This window comes from Nomascus leucogenys, chromosome 13 (assembly GCF_006542625.1).
Source record: "Nomascus leucogenys isolate Asia chromosome 13, Asia_NLE_v1, whole genome shotgun sequence".
Taxonomy (NCBI): domain Eukaryota; kingdom Metazoa; phylum Chordata; class Mammalia; order Primates; family Hylobatidae; genus Nomascus; species Nomascus leucogenys.
In genome coordinates, this window is record NC_044393.1 from 98,148,441 (window position 1) to 98,154,575 (window position 6,135).

Here is a 6,135-nt window from a genome sequence, read left to right on the forward strand (position 1 = left end):
CTAGAAAGCTTATTTTGTTTATATTTGTAGTGAATACGATATATTTAGATTTTTTTCATCATTTTATTTTGTCATCTTTTCATCACTTCTTTATCCCTTTCCCTACCTTCTATTAGATTAATGAAACTGTCTTCAATCAAATTTTCTCCCTCTGCTAGGCAACATTCTATTTATCTAGCAGTTTTAATGAACATTTTAAACGTGTGTTTGACTCACAAAGTCTATATGTAATTGATATCTCTGCCCTTTTCTTGAAGTCACAAGGACCATAGAATGCTTTCATTTTAATCATACTCCATCCACCTTACATGTGATTGTTTTCTAGTATTTTAGTTCCATTTTTTTGTATCCCTAAAATTTGTATTGTTTTATAAAGTCAGTGCATGTTAAGATTTACCCACATTTACTGATCTTTTTTCTCACCATTGTTTCTTCTTAGATCCTTCTCCTACAGGATTTACCTACTGAGTTCAAGTTTCTTCTTCCCAAAAGATAGTCCTTAGTAGTTTTTTTTCAGTGAGGGTCTATGAATGGAATATCTCAGTTTTTATTTTCTGAAAACATCTTTATTTGGTTTTGCTGTTGTATAATAGTTGATCAGGGTATAAAATCTTCATTGACAGTTATTTTCCCTTACCACTCTGTAGATGTTAGTCCATTGTCTTCTGACTTCCATGTTTACTGTAGAGGAGTCTATTGTCAATCTAGTCGTTTTCCTTAGAAGTCAATCTGGTTATTTCCTCTGGTTGTTTTCAGGATGTCCTCTTTGTTTTTGGTGTTTGATAGTTTTATCACAATATTTTTACATGTGACTTTACCTTTTGTTGATGAAGATAGTCAAACTATAAAATATTTGAAGAGATTTTTTCTGAGCCAAATATGAGTGACCAAGAAGTAAACAAAGAAAAAAAAATGAGTGACCAATGGCCCATGACACAGCCCCAGGGGATCCAAAGTGGCTGGGCTACAGCTTGGTTTTTTATATTTTAGGGAGACACAAGACATCAACCAATACATGTAAGATATACATTGGTTTGGTCTGGAAAGGCAGGAAAACTGGAAGCAGGGCCTTCCAGGACATAGGTGGATTCAAAGATTTTCTGATTGGCAATTGGCTGAAAGAGTTATTATCTAAAGACCTGGAATCAATAGGAAGTAATGTCTAGGTTAAGATAAGGGGTTGTGAAGACCGAGGTTTTATCGTGTAGATGAAACCTCCAGCTAGCAGGCTTCAGAGCTTTTATGAGACCTAAAAAGATGCCAGACTCTTAGTTAATTGTCTCCTGGATCAGGGAAAAGACCTGGAAAGAAACAGATTTTCTATAGAATGTAGATTTTTCCCCTCAAGAGACAGCTTGGCAGGGCCATTTCAAAATATGTCAAAGCAATATGTTTTGGGATAAAATACTTCAATTTTTTCAGGGCCTGCTATTTTTCATGTGATGCCATACTAGAGTCAGGCTAGAATTGGTGTCTTATTGCTACAAAAAGTCTTTTCTGGCAGTCTTAGGATCTCCATTTTAATGTTAATGCTAGTCAGCTGTGCCTGGATTCCAAAAGAAGGAGAGTATAATGAGGCATGTCCAACCTCCACTTTCCATCATGGCCTGAACTAGTTTTTCAGGTTAGCTTTGGAATGCCCTTGGCCGAGGGAAGGGTCCATCAGTCAGCTGGGGAGCTTAGAATTTTATTTTTGGTTTACATTCTATTTACCTTATTCAGGACTTGTGCCTCTTAAATTTGAGGATTTATATCTTTCATCAAATTTTGAAAATTGTTAGCCATTCTTTTTTTAAAGAAAGTTTTTCTCCAGATTTCCTAATCATTGCTTTCTAGATGAGAGCATCTGATTAGATAGAGGCATGGTAAATATTCCTAGCCTATGCTCTTAACATGTCGTGTTTCTGTCTATAATTTTCTGTCTGTGCCCTTCATTCTGGGTACTTTTCTTGTCTATCTCTGATTTAACTAATTCTTTTCAGCTGTATCTAGTTCTGAAGTTTCACCAGTCCATTAAAACTTTTCAATGAGTATATATTTTATTTCTAGAAATTCTGTTGGTTTCTTTTTCTTTTTCAAATGTTACTTTCTTTTTTATAATATCTTGATTTTTTAAAAAATTAAAGAGTCTTGCACTCCTAGTATCTTAATTTATGTTAGTGTTTGGTGATTTCTATTTCTATGCTTTTCCCACTCTGCTTTTTCTACTTTGTGCCATCTATTAGTTTTATACATTACAAAAATACTCATGTTATATTATCTTCTGAAATATCTTTACATGAATTCAAGCTCTTGGATTTTAATCTACTGCTTGTGTTCTCACTGATGGTGGATTGTTTCCTTGTGGATTTTGCAACATGTGACTATGAGCTTACACTGAGCAGGGCTTGTGGTCTGGATTGTGGGATGGTTCCTCCTGTTTTTGAATTTACTTCAGCCAGAAACCTCAAGTGCAATCATTGGGCTAAGGCCAATTTTTATGTCAATTTATTAGCCCAGTGAATAATGTACATTTGAATCACAAACCTGTGTGAGGTACTAGCTGTGGTTTTGAATTCTCAAGGAAGATACTGCCCCCTCTGGTGCCATCACCCAGAGTCCGGCCTGAAACAGATAAACTCTCTGTCATCCGTGGCAGCCATGGAGCTATGCCAGTCACATCTCCATTCAGGAACTTACCATTCAGCTGCAAGGAGCCCTGCTAACTGACAGCTCAAGTAGTGAACCCCTTCAGGAAATGCCTTGGTTTTCATGCTTTTCTTGGGCAGCCCCAGCCCATGGCTGTGCAGGTGGGGTCCTAGGGCCTGGTTATTTCTGCCCATCACAGGACTTCTCTGAGAGGCAATATTTGCCCTAGAGCCCCTCGTCGGGTTGGCTGAAACTCAGATCCACATCCTGCTCTGTTCCTGCTTCCTTACCTCTTTCCTTTCACAGGTATTGGCCCTGCCTTGTGGCCTAAGACTTGCCTGAAAGATCCTGCTTCCTCCTCTATTTATCTTCTACAGGCAGTATTCCCCAGTAGACCTCCTGAACTCCAAGCCATGTCTCAGTGTCTGCTTCCCAGAGATACAACTAACACATCATCCTTTGGTGTTGGGATGCATTTTTTTCTGAACCATGTATTTAATGAAGATGAGGACCTCGAAAATGAGGCCTTCAAGGGGCTTCATGAGGAGGTGCCAGTTTTTACCTCTGTTGGCCCAAGGCCTACATATCCTTCTCCTCACCCCACTCCAGGTAGGCCCAGCAGCAACCCATGGGCTGACAACTTGGGTGTACAGTTTTGCCTTCATTTGGGGCAAACTGGAGTTTCCTTTTATTTCATTCTATCTTAGCTCTATATTTAAAGTTATGTTTATTAGGTCCCATCTGGAACTTCCAGATGTAATTGGGTCATACAATCCATAATATTTGCATTTTTGACTCTTTGACCAAATTTTTTATAAAACATAATTATTTAAGTGTATGTATTTCATGTCTAAACTGTGTTTTTAATGTTTTTAAATAATCAGGTACAATTGTACAACTCTAGGCTAAAAGAAACTTGACAATTACAACAAAATTAGAAACCCATTTTATAGCTGTCAGGGAATGAAGGCCTCCTTATAACTTCTAAGTTTCTTGCCTTATTTTTTAATTTAATTCTTTTTAAAAATTTTTATTTTTTGAGACGGAGTTTCACTCTTGTTGCCCAGGCAGGAGTGCAATGGTGTGATCTTGGCTCATTGTAACCTCCACCTCCTGGGTTCAAGTGATTCTCCTGCCCAGCCTCCCGAGTAGCTGGGACCACAGGTGCCTGCCACCACACCTGGCTAATTTTTTGTATTTTTAGTAGAGATGGGGTTTCACCATGTTGGCTAGGCTGGTCTCGAACTCCTGTTCTGCCTGTTTCAGCCTCCCAAAGTGCTAGGATTACAGGCATGAGCCACCGCACCCAGCCTCTTGCCCCATTTTTAAACAACTTTTACACACAAAGTGAGAAATGGTCTCATGAGATGACAGATAGAGCCTGAGCAGGGGTCTGTGGGAAAAACGGGAGGTATCAGTTCCACCTGGAGAGATCAGGGAAGGCTGGGTGATGCCTTGGGCCAAGACCTGGGGGAAAGTGGGAGTGCACCAAGTGGTCCATGAGGAGGGGAAGGAGGACACCACATGCAGTGGGAACGGCATGGTGCTCAGGGAAAGGCTGGCAGTTCGATTTGTCTAGAGGGTGAGATGCAAGTGGAGGAGCAGGAGATGAGGAGAACAAGGAAGGAGTGCCCTCATGAGAGGCTGGATGTGCTGTGCTGAAGTATGGATTTCAGCCAGTAGATGACGGGGAGCCACTGGAGTACTTTAGATTAGGGAGCCTCAGTAAGCAGACTTCCCAGTTAAAAAGGCCCCCCTGGGTCAGTATGAAGGATGGGCTGGTGCAGAGTGGGGGTAGGAGTTATATACACTTAAGGCCCAGAGACCTCTAACAAGGCTTCAATGTGGAAAAATGATCAATGAGTGTCAGAGGAAAGTCAGCATAATAGTTACAAGTGGTCAGGGCACTCTTCAAAGATCTTGCTGCTATTGAGATGGTTAAAGTGCAGCTTAACCCATCTTGTCTTCAATCTGCCTGTGAACATGACAATGATGCAGCATTGCTACTTAACAATGGAAAGAGTTGGAGGGAGGGGGCCATCTTCAGAAGCATCAGGAATAAGAGAACAAAACTGTAAAAAGATGAAGGAAAAGATGTCAAGAGGAGGTAACAGCAAATGAGCACCTTTTGATGGGCAACAGAGGGTGGCCAAGATGAAGGAATGGCTGGAATGATGAACCTCAAATGTTCTCATTTTGGCACAAGTTATTTTGGTACCAGAACATACATGATGTCCCAAGGAGTATTTGGCCTGGCCTCAGAGAAGCAATGAGGGTTGCCCTGAGTTTTGGGAGATATGGTAAGCTGAATAATGCACCCCCACACCCCCACCCAGGATGTCCACATCCCAGTCCCCAGAACCTGTGAATGTATTAACCTTATATAGCAAAAGGGACTTTGCAGAGGTGGTTAAATTTGAATCTTGAGAGGGAGAGATTATCTGAGCGAGCCCAATGTAATCCCAAGGGTCTTTAATGAAAGGAAGGCAGGACAGTGACAGTCAGAAAAAGATGTGACAATAAAAACAGAGGTCAGAGTGATTCCTGTTGGAGGAAGGGGCCACAAGCCAAGGAATGGAGGGAGACTTAAAGGTTGGAAAAGGGAAGAAAATGAATTTTTCTCTGAAGCCTCTGCCTCTGGAAGCAATTCTGCCCTCATGATACCTTGATTTTGGCTCCAGAACTCATTCTGGACTCTGATCACCACAACTGTAAGATAAACGTGTGGTGGTTTCAGCCACTACGTTCGTTATCATTTGTTACAGCAGCAGCAGCAGCAGCAGGAAACTACTAGAGGAAGGGAACCCTGTGCTTGGCCAAGCATGATGCTTTGGGACAGTAGTAGTGCAAGGGTTCCCAGGAAGTCCGTGGGGAGTGGTGGCCCCCTCATTCACTGGTACTCATCTGATCTCCCTCACAACTGACCGGGCACCTCCTTTGGATGTATGAAGCAGAACTCAACTCCCTTGCCCAAACCTGCTCCTCCCTGTGTTCTGTCTTGGTGAGTGGCACCCAAACCAGAGACCAAGGAGTCCTTCACTTAGGAAACCACATGCCAGGATTCTGGCTATGATACTCAAGATTTCTGCACGTGGTGTGTGAATGAGAGGGAGTGTGAGAGCACACAAGATCACTGGGGAGGGTATGGGGTGAAGAGGTGCCCCAAGCTGGACAGACACCAGAGGCTACCCCAGCCAGCTTCCATGTGCTGGAGACCCATCCAGGGGGCAGGTGGACCAGAAGCACAGCAGAGAGGTCAGGGCTGGCGAGGAGGGCAGCGCGTTCCCATCCCCAGCTATCCTCACAGCAGCCAGGGCAGATCTTATCCCATGCCCGCTGTGGCAAAAATTAAGGTGGATTTGACATTTTCATTTTCTTAAAAAGGCTATGACCAAAAGAAGACTGAAAACACGAGATAAAAGGGTAATGATTATTAACTCTGGCTGATGGGAATATGGGTGCTAGCCTGGCTCAACTGCTATTGGCTAGACTTTGCTCTAAGATCTG